Raw genomic sequence first — 14,813 nt, 5'->3', positions numbered from 1 at the left:
GGGCAAGTTCACAGGGAAACAGGCTTAGTTGGTCCAAGCTCATGGATCAGCTTCTTTCTAGTTGTAAAACCCTTTGCTTTCCTTTCACTTAGATATAGCTTTTGTCATGCGATCGTATAACTCTCTGCTCTTGTCTTACTCTGATTGTTTCCATCAAAAAAGAGAATCTTAAGAACCCTCTAAAAGCAACTTTATCCTTTCAAAATGGTTCCCTAACAAGTGGATAACAAAATCATGTTTTCAGGTTTAAAACTGCAGTAACAAATACTGAGACTAAGGCCAAGTGCAAGGTTCTGTACATGGGTCGGGGCAATCTGAAACAGAAGTACAGGCTGGGGACAGAGTGGCTGGAGAGCAGCCCTGAGGAGAAGGACTTGGGGTTGCTGGTGTATGAGAAACTCAATGTGAGCCAGCAATGTGCACTTGCAGCCCAGAAAGCCATCTGTATCCTGGGCTGCATCAAGAGAAACGTGGCCAGCAGGTCGAGGGAGGTGATTCTGCCCCTTTACTCCACTCTCATGGGACCCCACCTGGTGTACTGCATCCAGCTCTGGAGCCCCCGACATAAGGAGGACATGGATGTGTTGGAGCGGGTCCAGAGGATGGCCATGAAGATGATCAGAGGGCTGGAACACCAATTCTACCGGACAGGCTAAGAGAGTTGGGGCTGGAGAAGAGAAGGCTCCAGGGTGACCTTATGGGAGCCTTCCAGTACCTGAAGGAGGCCTACAGGAAGGATGGAGAGGGACTTTTCACAAGGGTGTGTAGTGATGGGACAAGGAGGAATGGCTGTAAACTAGAAGAGGGCAGATTCAGATTAGATATTAGGAAGAAATTCTTCATCATGAGGGTGGTGAAATGCTGTAACAGGTTGCCCAGAGAAGCTGTGGATGCCCCCTCCCTGGCAGTGTTCAAGGCCAGCTTGGGTGGAGCTCTGAGCAACCTGATCTAGTGGAAGATGTCCCTGCTTATGGCAGGAGGATTGGAACCAGATGATCTTTCAGGTCCCTTCCAACCCAAGCCCATTCTATGATTCTATAATCCAGGCAATTATGTTTAAAAATCTTCCAGATAACACAGACTTTGGATTCACTTAGTTTTAATTCAGACAGCGCTCTGACTTCATACAGGTACGAATTTTACCATTATTTAGCAGTTACTATTGCAGAACTGTCTCTTGCACACTCTATTCACTGTAAGAGGTGGAAAAGGTCTTGCCTAGTGTTTTGATCCTAGTACTCTGTGTGCAAATATTTAACTTTAATCATGTGGGCAGTTCCTTCAAAGTATCCATAGATTTCAAGCTGAGCAGATGCGTAAATATTTGTAAGGAAAGGGATATAAGCAACTCTGGGGTTACTGAGGCAGTAGCTTCTACCATGAAATTGTTTTCTCATCATGTTCAGCCCTTCAGAAAACATGTGCTCTCATTTAAAGCATGAACCCTACAGGAAAGACAAATCTATCAAAAACAATTGCAAAAGGAATTCAGTGTTACTAATTCAGTTCCTGTATAAGGAAGTCTTTCCTACTTTATAGATCTTCCTGCGTTTGTCAGTAGGACTTGCTACAACCTTTCGGGGCACTTCTGTTTTCTTCAATACTTGAGCTGTTATGCAAAGTCTACCCCAGAGACTTTTGGAGCTAGAATTTTTTATTGATGTATTACAAAAAGCACTCTTTGTTTTCTTGCCTGCTTTGTTAATAAGCTGAAGTATATTGGATGGTTTTTGAAAACTGAAGCTACAGTCCAGGGAATAGATAAATAGAATTTTTTTTGTTTTTTCTTTATTTTTCAAAAACTTGAGGCTGTGTGTGTGAAGATAACTGACAGGTGCTTCAGCTTTGCGGAGTTTAAAGATTACCCAAGTCTAATGAAATTTTCCTCCTGTTTAATAGTGAGAGTCAGGCATTAAGGCATTGAAGATGACTAAATGTCTTAGGGCAGTCAATCTAAGAAACTATTCAAGAGGTTTTTATATGTAGTTACTTGGTCTCCCATGTGAACTTTCAAGTGCTTTTCACCGTTGCCAGTGGGCAGTCCTCAAACTAACTGGCGGGATATTGATTAATGCAGTGGAAGTTTTCTGATGTTATGCATCAGTCTGTTCTTTTTTCTGTTTTAAGGCATGCAAACTGAAAAAAAGTTGAGATTGTGTGTGAAAAGCAAACAATACATGTTTTCTGATGTTTCCTACATTACACTTTACTCAATATTAAGTTGTCTACTGGAGAAAAAAAATGGTATCCAAACATGCCGTGTAAAAAAACCTTACAGTGCAACAGTCAAGTAGCAGAAGACTAAGCAGGTAAGATGGGCAAGAATTCAGTCAGTCAGTAGCAGATGTTAAGTATTTTGATTTTCTTTTTTCCCCTTTGAACATGTACAGTGTGCATGCTATATGCTATATATATGATATCTGATATATAAATATCAGATATTTATATATCTGATATAAATCAAGATATACTTGAGTTAAAGCTTTGGTAAGTCAATTCAGAATCATGCTGTTCTAAATTAATTGCTGTAATGAGTGCATTTGGGATGATACAGATGTGCGGAATGCACAATGTTGTTAAATAACAGTTCCACTTACTAACCTGATTGAGCTTTGCACTCCTTTGTATTCTTTGCTATGCAAAGTTGTGTAGGTTTTTTTCTGGTTTTTTTGGTTTTATTTTGGGTTTTTTGTGGGTTTTTTTTGTGCAGTACTGCTTGTAGCAGGTAAGATGGCTGTTGCTGGAGACTGCATGCATTAATTGAGAAAAAAGCTTTGCTTTTTTCCCCTCTCCCTTCTAATTAAAATAACAAAGTTGCTTAGAACAGCATGGGGACTTCTAAGTAAGCTTTCAGTAAAACTCGAAAACCATAGTGAGCAACTGCTGTAATCACTATGTGAAATATTTATGGAAATATCACTGCTGGGTGAGAAAGTGTATCATGTAATGAGATGGTTTGGTGTGCATGTTGAAACCCTTAAGCTACAGAGGAACAGTTTGTTGCCAATAAAATGTGATGGAAATCAATATAGACTGAATAGAATTTGATCCACTAGAACATCTGTTGTGAACGGTAGAAGTAAGACATATTTGTGTTAGCTACATATAAAAGCTACATAAATAATGGAGAGTTGGAAATGCATAGGTAAGTTTTAACGCATTATTACTGAATCAAAGTACTTAGTGGCCATGAAGATGAAAGCTGTTCAAGAGCAGAATATGAACCAATCAAGAGGTATATTCCCAGGATAATGTACTGGAATAATAGGGAATAATAGGGAAAAAGATCTATACGCATTTCAGTTAGGTGGTGTTATATTCAACAAGATTTGTGCTAGTGATGCTTCCTACTCAGATAGAATAATTTATTCTAGGTCATTTGTTAATGAAGGTTATTGTACCATGAAGTTTATTTCAGGACAAGTCTTAGAAAGAAGAGATGAAATTGCTGCAGGCATATACCTGGGAAAACCTTGTGCAATAGGTGGATTAGACATTCTGTGTAGTACCTTGCATGTATATAATTGCATATTAATGTGCCTTTTGGAACTTACTCTGCAATTTCAATGTTTGGGGGAGCTTTGCATTTTGCTCATTGTCTTATGATGGCGTTTCATACTGAAATAAGTGCAATTCAACATGATATCCCTTGTGTACATAATTGGCAATGTTAGAGTTCTAAGTTTGTGTCTTTCTGAAATAAACTAAACTAGACTGAGCGCAGGGATCTAGTTAATTCTTCCATTTGTTGGTTTGTGTAGCTTGTTTATATATAGACAGTCTCTGCAAATACTGTGATTTTTAAATCATCATCAGAACGAGCTGACCTGGGGTCATTAGGGCTTAATGCTGTCACTATGTGCTCAATGGAGAAAGTGTGAAATCTTTTTATAAACACAGCGAATAGGCTGCAGTGTCTCATTTATAAGACTGTATTCTTTGAATGGTCTTTCATTGGACTGTGAACTCCGTAGCGGTTTTCATGAATTGCTTTGTACATTCATTATGTATTTTGTTGTCTTTCACTTTTATAATGAAATTACTTCAGAGTACTATGGAAGTATTTTTACTTGGTGTTGGGCTTTACTGTGAAACAACATGATTGCACAGCTAGGTTAGAGAAATGAGCTAGGAAATGGTCTTGATTGTAATGTGCTTTTTCTAACCAAGTTCATTAACGGCTATCTTCATTCATGGGTGATTTAAACCATCCCATGAGGGATAATTATATACCTTTGAATGCAGACCAGTTCATAGTATCTACATTTTACAGCAGATAGTACTGTGCTTCTATGTCACAAGATGAAGTTAGAGGAGAGATGTGTGGTTTTTCATCGGGGATTCTTTCCTTTGTTCTTCAGTACAACTCACTAAGTCATGTCATGCTCTACTGGTGGAAATATTATTTGGGCTTTCAACAGCACTGGGGGCAGCCTTTGGTCTGTCTTTGTCTTGGGGCACAGTGATGAATCTGTTTTAATTTTCATTCTTTTGTGCCAGTTGTGCATATCACATCTACAATAAGGCTCATTGATGGAAATATTCACTTCCTCTTTATATTAGGAAAAATTATAAAACCACAAGAGCAATTTTTGTGTTGACGTAATGGCTTTAGTTATTGATGTTACTCAGAAAAACCTTTGCCCATTTCAGAAAGCCACTCAGCACATGGGCGCAGCCACACTCATTCAGTCTGAGAGGAGTGCAATGTCTGTGCAAGGCTGGTAACAATGAGCCAGAGGTAGGACCTGCAGGAACAAAGTTGTGGTTGGAACACCAAATTTTAGAATCATAGAATCATAGAATGCTTTGGGTTGGAAGACACCTTTAGAGGTCATCTAGTCCAACCCCCCTGCAGTGAGAAGGGACATCTTCCACTAGATCAAGTTGCTCAGAGTCCCATCCAACTTGATCTTGAATATTTCCAGAGGTGAGGCCTCCACTACCTCTCTGGGCAATCTGTTCCAGTGTTCCACCACCCTTATGGTAAAAAATTTCTTCCTTATATCTAGTCTAAATCTACTCTCCCTTAGTTTAAAGCCATTGCTCCTTGTCCTGGTGCAACAAGCCCTGCTGAAAATATATTCCCCATCTTTCCTGTAGGCCACCTTCAGGTACTGAAAGGCTGCTATAAGGTCTCCCTGGAGCCTTCTCTTCTGCAGGCTGAAGAGCTCCAACTCTCTTAGCCTTTCCTCATAGGAGAGGTGCTCCAGCCCTCAGATCATGTTTGTGGCCCTGCTCTGGACCCCCTCCAACAGCTCCATGTCCTTCTTATGCTGGGGACTTCAGAGTTGGATGTAATACTCCAGGTGGGGTCTCACTAGAGTGGAGTAAAGGGGCAGAATCACCTCCCTCGACCTGCTGACCACGCTTTGCTTGGTACAGCCCAGAATACGATTGGCCGTCTGGGCTGCAAGTGCACATTGGTGGCTCATGTCTAGCATCCACCAGTACCCCCAAGTCCTTCTTGGCAGGGCTGCTCTCCATCCCTTCATCCCCCAGCCTGTACTGATAGTGGGGGTTGCCCCAACCCAGATGCAGGACCTTGCACTTGGCCTTGTTGAACCTCAGCAGGTTCACACAGGCCCACTTCTCAAGCTTGTACAGGTCCCTCTGGATGACATCCCGTCCTTCTGGTGTGTGAACTGCACTACTCAGCTTGGTGTTGTCTTAGATCCTTGGTATCCCTGAGTGGTTGCTGTCTATGTCAGGAAATGCACAAAGTCTAGAGACATTTCAGTTTCTGTTTGCAGGCTTCTCCGGAAGCCTGAAGATGTGCCTTTGGGTAAGTCTCATTAATTGTGTTAGAACTAATTATATTTCTGTGCTAATTGGAGCTGGAATAAACATCTCCTACATTCCAGCGAATTGTCGCAAGCAGCTGGAAACTAGTTTTGCTCCTGTTCTGGTTTGACCAAAAGACATATGACTTTAATTAACGTGATGTTGAACTCAAGCGTGTAGGCTCTGCTGAAAGAAAAGACATTATTGTTCAGGCTTAGCACTATGTTAACATGACTGCGTGGCTCAGCACGCATGAAGCCTCTTACGTATCTACAGTCCTGCTACCTCCCATCTGTCTGAGCAGCAAATACTGAATGGTTTCATACAGAAGGGAATATGCTGAACAGGAAAGGCTGAATGCTCTATCTGATGCAAACTTTCTTTTTTTTTTTTTTTAGTTCTTATTCCATAAATGGGGGAACAACTTTGCTTTTAGGAGAGAATACAACACATACAATAAGACACAATAAAACAGACAATAAAAAGAAGGAACAGCAGGTCTGTAAAACAACCATGTAAAGCACAGTTGGAAAAGTATTTCTGTGAAAATGATTTCTTGGCGCTGCCTGTTTATTTTCTGTTCAAGCTTTCAGATCAGATACGCTCAGTTAATAAGTCAAAGCAAGATTTTTCCAACAACCCACACAGCGTGCCCAGTGATTTATCTGAAATTCAAGCTGTGTTCATTCCAGTTCCTACATTATCACTAATATAAACAAGTCTAGTGTCAGAATTTTATTGGCAGTCCTGTTGATGCATTTTGCAAATGAAACGTGTTTCTTTTTCTCAGTTATTTTGGCTGTAAGACGTTGGCAGTATACATTACCATAAACTTGATTTGGACACTGAAGTAAACAGTTCTATCTCAGAAGGCAGAAGAGGAGAATATATGTGCAAACAACAAGGTTACTTTTTTTCAAAATCTTTTGATCAGAAATGTAAACTAACAGCATCCTGGCTTGTATCAGGAATAGTGTGGCGAACAGGAGTAGCGAGGAGATTGTGCCCCTGTACTCGGCACTGGAGAGGCCGCGCCTCTAATACTATGTTCAGTTTTGGGCCCCTCACTACAAGAAGGACATTGAAGGTCCTGGAGCAATAAAGTTGGTGAAGGGCCTGGAGAACGTATCTTATGAGGAGTCGCTGAGGAAACTGGGATTATTTATTTTGGAGAAGAGGAGGCTGAAGGGAGACCTTATTGCTCTCTACAACTACCTGAAAGGAGGTTGTAGTGAGGTGGGTCTTGGTCTCTTCTCCTAAGTAACTAGAGATGGAACGAAAGGAAGTGGCCTCACGTTGTGTTGGGGAGGTTTAGATTGGATATTAGGAAAAATTTCTTTACTTAAAGAGTGGTCAGGCATTGGAACAGACTGGCCAGGGAAGCAGTGGAGTCACCATTGTGGAGGTGTTAAAAAAAACGTGTAGATATTGCCCTTTGGGACTTGGTTTAGTAGCATGGTGGTGATGGGTTGATGATTGAACTTGATGATCTTAGAGGTCTTTTCCAACCTTAGTGATTCTATGATTCTAAAGAAATTGATTTGGAGATGGTATATAAGAATCTTTTTTCGCAAACACCTAAAACTTCAGTGCTTATCCTACCTTTTGGTCTATGCCTGTTCAAAATCAAACTGGAACTTTCACTTTGTGGTGCAGAGAATGACCAAAATCTCAGAAATGTAGCCTGGTACCTGCTTCCAGTTAGTGCTTTGAAGTAATGAGAACATTTAGAAGAATGGTAGTCGTTGTTATCTATAAAGTAAAACTACATGCTACTTTTAAAACATGATACAATATTTGTTATACTGCAATAGCATTGAGAGACCATGAATCAGGTTAGAGCACCTTCTGTGTGCAAAGAGGTTCAATCCAATGTTGAAGGACATACAGGGCAGGGCTGCAGTTTTGTAGTTACTTCAAGCCACCATCATCCCGTTCCCCAAAAGTTTACTTGTCTCTCAGATGAACAGTTTTAACCTGGTGACTTCTCTGACTTGATTTTCTGGCCAAAACTTTATGCTGGCAAAAAGAAGTGGTTGTTGTAGGGACAAACAAAGGTGGTAGGGCGGTGCGTTGAGTGAGGAGGACAATGAAGGGATGACCTTCTGATCATATTTGATGGAGTTAGGGCGATCTCATTATACATTAGTGGAAAAATACCCACCCCACCAAGGAGGTTGGGAAGTCTCGTGAGCATTAGTGCTGTATCTGACTGAGTCAAGATGTAAACTTGTTCATCTATCATTTAACATTGCTTAATCTTATTTAACTTGTGACTGTTCATTTACATTTAAAAAACCTTCTATTGGGACAGGAATAGAGGTAGATGAAAGTGGGTTTTCTGTTTTTGTTCTGTAACGGGGCAACTGAAATGCATGTTCTAAGGAATAAAAGAAGCTTTATAATGAGAGGAGGCAATGACTTTGAGCAGGTAGTCAGGAAAGGCTGTGAACGCTTGCAGGTTTTAAAAACTTGACTGGACAAGGCCCTGACCAAATTGGCCTAGTTTTTGAACTAAGATTTGAAATAGGAAGTTGTGCTGGATGACCTCCAGAAGTCTTTTCAAGCCTATGATCCTATGATAATACTGCAAGTGACCTCTCCAAGATTATATATGAAGGCTGTGGTAAAATATGACATTTTTTTTTCTGAATCTCCTAGAGAAAACATGTCTTACAGTTCCGTGGGAGGTAGTCTGTATGCAGTCTATACATTTTTCTTTACTAAATGATCTGAACGTAACCATTAGAAATATTTTTTTTTCCTCCTCTTAAATCCTCTTTGATAGTTCCTGACTGGATATTTTGGAGCAGGTGTAAGTGGCCTGGATATATCAGGCAGGAATTTTATTTTGGTGAACTGCATGTGTTGACAGCTTAGTGATGATGATTCTTTGTGGATGGTGATTCTCCTTTCTTTAAACTTCAATTGAAGAAACAGAAAAGCTAAATTCCTTGTGTTTCAATGTTTGGGTGTGAAGAAGGTGACCCTAGTATCCAAAGAGCTAAATGAATGATTCTTAATCACTGTTGGATTCTTGTTCTTTTGCCAGTTAATGACCAGTTGGGAGGAGTTAATGGTCCTCAGCTGCATCTTGGACCATTAACCACTGAGGAGATTATTTCTTAGTAAGTGCCTGCTGTTAAGAATTTGACTATTACAAGCTAAATGTATTTTAATGTCTTCTGAAATGCTTGTGGGATTTTTCCCTGAACTTGTTTTGCATAAGTGATGTCATTGCCCAGATGTAACTTTTTATTTGAAACCACTTAATCTGTCAACAAAGAAAGCATAAAAATGAAAGTTCCTTCCAGTTTAAAAATTGAAGGAGTTAATACTCAAAAGTGTTTTCTATTATTAGAATCAAAGTCCATTCTTTTTAATCCACTTGAGCAAGAACGAAACGTAACGTAAAACCTGCTTTATTTCTGTCCTTCATAGTGTGCTTGGGGATAGCATGAGGACAAGGATGGTGATTACATGTAATCTCCATAATTTGCGTAGTGTTGGGTTTGTTGCATATTGAGATTGTGCAGCATCTATGATAACTCTTTGGGTTATGCACACTACACATAAATGCACTCAATGTGTTACAATTTTTGAAAAATCTGAAATCTTTGCACTGTCTCAAATCAATTAATGCACCTAATGACAGAAAAGAGAAGAGTTGGAGTAAAGTCTGAGGTTTATTAGTGAGTTTATTCTGGAAAATTTCCACATGAAGCAAGTATCTTTAATATAATTAATATTTCTATCTACTGGCCCTTGAAATTACAAAAGCTCCAGAAATTACCCATGTTTTTTCTTTTTTTTTTTTTTCCATATTACATTTCTAAAATCTTAGACCCTTCCCTTTCTATTAACACATAGTATTTCTACCCCATAACATTACAGTTTGTGTACTGGTAGCAGAATTCATAATGAAACATCTTCCGTATTTCAGATTTCCCATATCAATTTTGAAAGTAGCAAAATGTGGTCCCTGACATTCTTCTCATTGACTTAATGTTCATAGGGGACCCAACCAAATCATGGATTTTGACAAACAAAATACAGTAGAAAACTGCTTTGTAGTGGAAGTTCTATACTAAGCTTGATGTATGAAGATGTAAAAGATGTAAAGATGTTTTTAAATACTTTTGTCCTGGCTGGGACGGAGGGATAGTAAAAGTAATTGCTTTTCTTTTGCTATATCATCTAACAAACTCTGAACAACAGAGCTGCTTCAAATTAGAGAAGGCCTGTTCAGTCTGATCTGCTTCTGCTTTATAGCTGGTCTGCAAACACGTTATGAAAAAATATCTTGCTGTTTGGGGTTGAAGCTGAACACAATATGCCTGGGCTATTCAATGTTCAAGTAGCAAAGCAACATCTGGAAAGAAGGAAATGGGAACTTGTCTTTTCTTCTGGAATGTCACAATTGGTTGGGCTATTAAGCAAAATATTGATAAAGGATGGCACATCCTTGCTGAAAGACAGCATTGGAAGATTAAAATGAGTCAATGCACCATTCTGCTGCCATGGATATAAAGGCAGAAATTTAGACAGTCACCAGAAAAAGTCTTGTGCATTTGCATTAAGTAGAAAACATTCACAGGAAAAGAAGGCAGGAAAGTCACAGAATGGACCTGAAGGGTTCGAGTGGGACATCTAGGAACTGACCAGAATGCTGTTGTACCTGGATGCTACTTGACCATATTTCATCCCATTGTATCATAATGTATCATAATGTATCATACTGTGCTGTTTGAAGGAAAGAGTAAAAATTTTATCGAGAAACCATAATGGATATTGCAATGTAGGGTTTGCAACTTTTTTCAAAGACATTTATTTCACTGCTGTAATCATGTCCTGTTATTCTATTTGTGTTTCACAGAAAACTAAAATGTTCTGCAAGGCAAATATTCTGTAACACAGCTCTGCTGGGTACAACTGTGCTTCTTCTGTTCTATTTTATTATGGTCCAAGAGTGGACATCTAGAGAGGAGCAATAGAAATGGAAAAAGACGGTACAGCAAACAGTAATGCTTCCTATGGATTATTCCTGGCTCTGGCAATTTTCTGACTCAGGGATTTTGTGAATGGTTTCTCTATCTGCACTCTGTGTTTACTAGCAGATGGGGTTTCCATAAACTTGTCCATTCTTCCCTGAACTTCTTGAAAGCTTTTACATCCATGACATCCTGTGTTAAAGTAGCCTATGGGAGTGTGTCTTGCAGGAAAAAGGACAAATTCTATGTGAGTGGGCTTAAAAATGATCAAAAGGGAAAAATGCTGAGTTTGTTTGAAGTGGAAACGTTCCACTGTGCCTATGTATAAATTCTCACATAGCAAGAATGTAGCTTTTCAAATTTTCTTTGGATTCACAAATTCCACTAAGGGTTGACAATAACATCTTTTCTTACAATCAAAAAAAGGTGAAATGAAAAAAAAAAAGAATGATATACTTGGTTAACCTTGTTTTGTATTTACTTTGGTATCTTATGTCTGATAGTGTTATCAAAGTGATAGTAGTGATGTGTGAGTATTCAGAGCACACCACAATGCTCCTACCCGTCGCCCAGCCACCTTCCAACTCCTGCATCTGCCTTCTGCTCATCTTGTCAGCTTGGCTCTCTAATCTGTTGGCCTTTGCAGCTGGCGCTAGCATCACCATGGCTGCACTTTCACAGAAAAGGCATTAGGATCTCTATAATGAGTGATTATGAAAATAAGCAAGTTGGAGCTGCTTGTGAAACTTTGACATTCTTAACCTTTGGCTCTACAGCACAGGAGCTGATAGACTGTTTTTTATCTTCTCTGATGTATTAGAGATCCCTTGTTAACTTTATCAGTACCTAGCTTATTTTGAATTTCACTAAGCAGGTTCCTCATTGTTGTGGCAATGAATTCTGAAGTCACCACTTTCAGTTTGAGAATGTTGCTTTCTTCTCATGTTACGACAGATCCAACTGAATGCTTCCCTTCATGCTCTCTTTTTTTTAAATTCATCATTTCAAATATGTCTCTAAATACCTTTTTCTTCAGTCTAGTTATGACATTTCATCTCCCTTCGCAAGGAGATTTTTTTCTGTTCATTGTTACTTTTACTATGTATCCCAACCAGTTTTGGTGCCACAGAGTTTTCTGGTGGGCCTGGACTCAATATTAGTTTTTTCATTAATTTGTATAAAACATTTTCAACATTAGGCTATATGTATAGAGTCACAGAATATCTTGTGTTAGATGGGACTCATAAGGATCATTGAGTCAAAATCCCTGCTTCTTGCAGGACTACCTGAAACTAAACCATGTGACTAAAAGTGCCGTCCAGATGCTTCTTGAACTCTGACAGTCTTGGTGCCATGACCACTTTCCTGAGGAGCCTGTTCCAGTGACCAACCACATTCTCAATGAAGAACCTTTTCCTCATGTCCAATCTGAACGACGCTGATGCAGCTTCATTCCATCTCCTTGTGTCCCATTGCTGGTCACTGGAGAGAGGAGATCAGCACCTGCCCATCTTCTTCCCCCCTTGAGGAAGCTGTAGGCTGCAATGAGGTCACCTCTCAGCCTCTCTTCTCTAAGCTGAGCAAACCAAGTGACCTCAGCCACCCCTCCTAAGTCTTGCCCTCGAGACCTTTCACCATCTTGGTCGGCCGCCTCTGGACACATCTAATAGTTTGACGTCCTTCTTGCATTGAGGTGCCCAAAACTGCACACAGTACTTGAGGTGGGGCTGCACCAGTGCAGTGCAGAGTAGGACAATCACCTCCCTTGACTGGCTGGCTAAGCCGTGCTTGATGCACCTAAGGACGTGGGTAGCCCTTTTGGCTGCCAGGGCACACTGCTGACTCATATTCAACTTACCATTAATCCAAACCCCATATGTGTGTGTGTATGTATTTTAAAGTGCTTTATTTTTTTGACCATCCTGTGTGGACTGAACAGTTATTCCAACTGAGCTGTCCGTGGCAATGCAGTGATGTTATACAAATGCAAAGCTTATTTGGGATAGGTACTTACTACTTTTGAGACACTTCAGTGTTGCTGAATGTACTCGTATAAAATCTGTATTTCTATTCCACTGAGAATGATAAAGATACAGTTGGTAAATACAGACTTATGTTTGATTTTGTCCATCATTTTAAAGATTAGGCTTGTGTAAAGATGAGTAATTGATTGTTTAGCTACAGGTAATTACTGGGATTTCTGTTAAAGTGACTGGGATTTCTGTTAAAAGTGACTGTCTTTTGCAGTTGAAGCTGTTGATATACTTGAGCTTTTTCGAGTTATTGGTGTGTAACTGACCAAGATTGCTGTATGTTTTATTAGCTAGATATAGCTTCTTCCCAAACTGCACAGAGTAGTATTATAAACAGTACTTTAAGGAATATAAAATTAATTATTCCTTGTCAGATTTCTTGACCTCAATTCTAGTGTTGGTGTTACCTGTTTAGATTTATTTTTACCTATTTTTGGAGATAAAATGATTATATTATGTTTACTGTTTTACACATTTTATAAACTTGACTAGTTTCGTGTTCATGCTGAATATATAAGACTTGTGGAGATACGACTCTAAAACCACAATGCAAAACCAAGCAATGACAGTTAATTCTCCAAAACCACTTTAGCTAAGTAATACAGTGCAGATTATCCAACAGAACTGGTGCTTATTTTTGTTGCATAGCGTGAAATTTAGTAAGTAAGCACTAAAATGGTACCACCAGAGATACTTCTGTGAAAGCTACCAGTTTTGTACTCTATAAAGCTCAGGTTGTCATACCCTATGCTGAAAAATATTTTTTATTTTCTGCAATATGACTACATATAAAGTTCAAATACATGTGGATAGGTGCTTAGAGTCAGGCTTTTTTATGCTTCGTGCATGAAGTTAATGGATACATTTTGTACAGAGCTGTGCACTTAGAAATTTTAACTTTAGCTTCCTCACAGAATGCCCTTTTTGCTGTCAATGACATTTTAAGGAACAATTCCCAAGATTCTGGCATAAAATAATTAGTGAAGTACAGGTAGCTTTTTTTTTCAGTAGGGATATTATGATCTGCTTTCATTTGCATTTTGTTGCGTAGATTATGACTAGCACTGGAATGCGTATTTATTCAGAGGGCCTGACTTGCTGAGAACAGAGTGCATCAAGGATAGCTGGTATGTTGTATGAGAAAGTAAGAAATAATATTTTAGTGAGAAGTTAATAACTCAGAATGTTACTTGGCGCACAGTTTATAATGGCTGGTAACTTACATCTGTTTGTTAGTGTATATGTGTATATAGGTGTTAATATATATAAATGTATCTTGCAAAGCAGCTCTTGCTGGTATGGCATATTTATTGTCCAAATAAGTGGTCTCCTTCATGATTTTCAGAATTTCAGCCACTAGATGAAGCAGGATATTAGGATTCCCTGTGGTTAGGACAAGCTATGGGGCAGAGCTTTGGAAAGTATTATTACTAGCTGATTTTTGACTTGCAAGTCCAAAGGGAGCAGAGTTTTCCTGGCCATTGACTTCTGTGCTATGGAAAAATGTATCTTATGTCATTATAATTACGTTATATTAAAATATAATTAAATAAAATTATGATACAAAGTTTCGACAAAAGTCTGACCATTTCCCCATGTTGTATTGCTGTTCTGGAAAGAATCAGGCTGTTGTCTGAGGTGCCTATATCAGTAATGTAATTTTAAGATGGATTTCAAATGGTACTGTAAAACTCTTGCAGTAATTGAAGTAGATTAACTTTTTGTCCTTGGGACTTTTGCTTATTTGTTTCTTTGGCAATTTTAAACCTGTATTTTTTATCTAGTGTCCACTCACTGGGAAAAAATTTTAGAGAAAATTAGTTCTGTTGAGAGTAACCCTGCACAAGCTACAATTTCTCACTTGCTGTGAAGCAGAGGTGAAGTATCAGCATTTTTTTTCCTTTGGTCATCTGCTTTGGTTTTTGTAAGAAAACTAGTTTCAGTTTTTAAACACTTTATCCTGCCAGTATTATAAAACTTTAGATGTTCAACTGCTATTAGTAAT

Source organism: Opisthocomus hoazin, chromosome Z (genome assembly GCF_030867145.1).
Source record: "Opisthocomus hoazin isolate bOpiHoa1 chromosome Z, bOpiHoa1.hap1, whole genome shotgun sequence".
NCBI lineage: Eukaryota > Metazoa > Chordata > Aves > Opisthocomiformes > Opisthocomidae > Opisthocomus > Opisthocomus hoazin.
The sequence above is the reverse complement of the archived record's forward strand: the minus strand, read 5'-3'. Positions refer to the sequence as shown.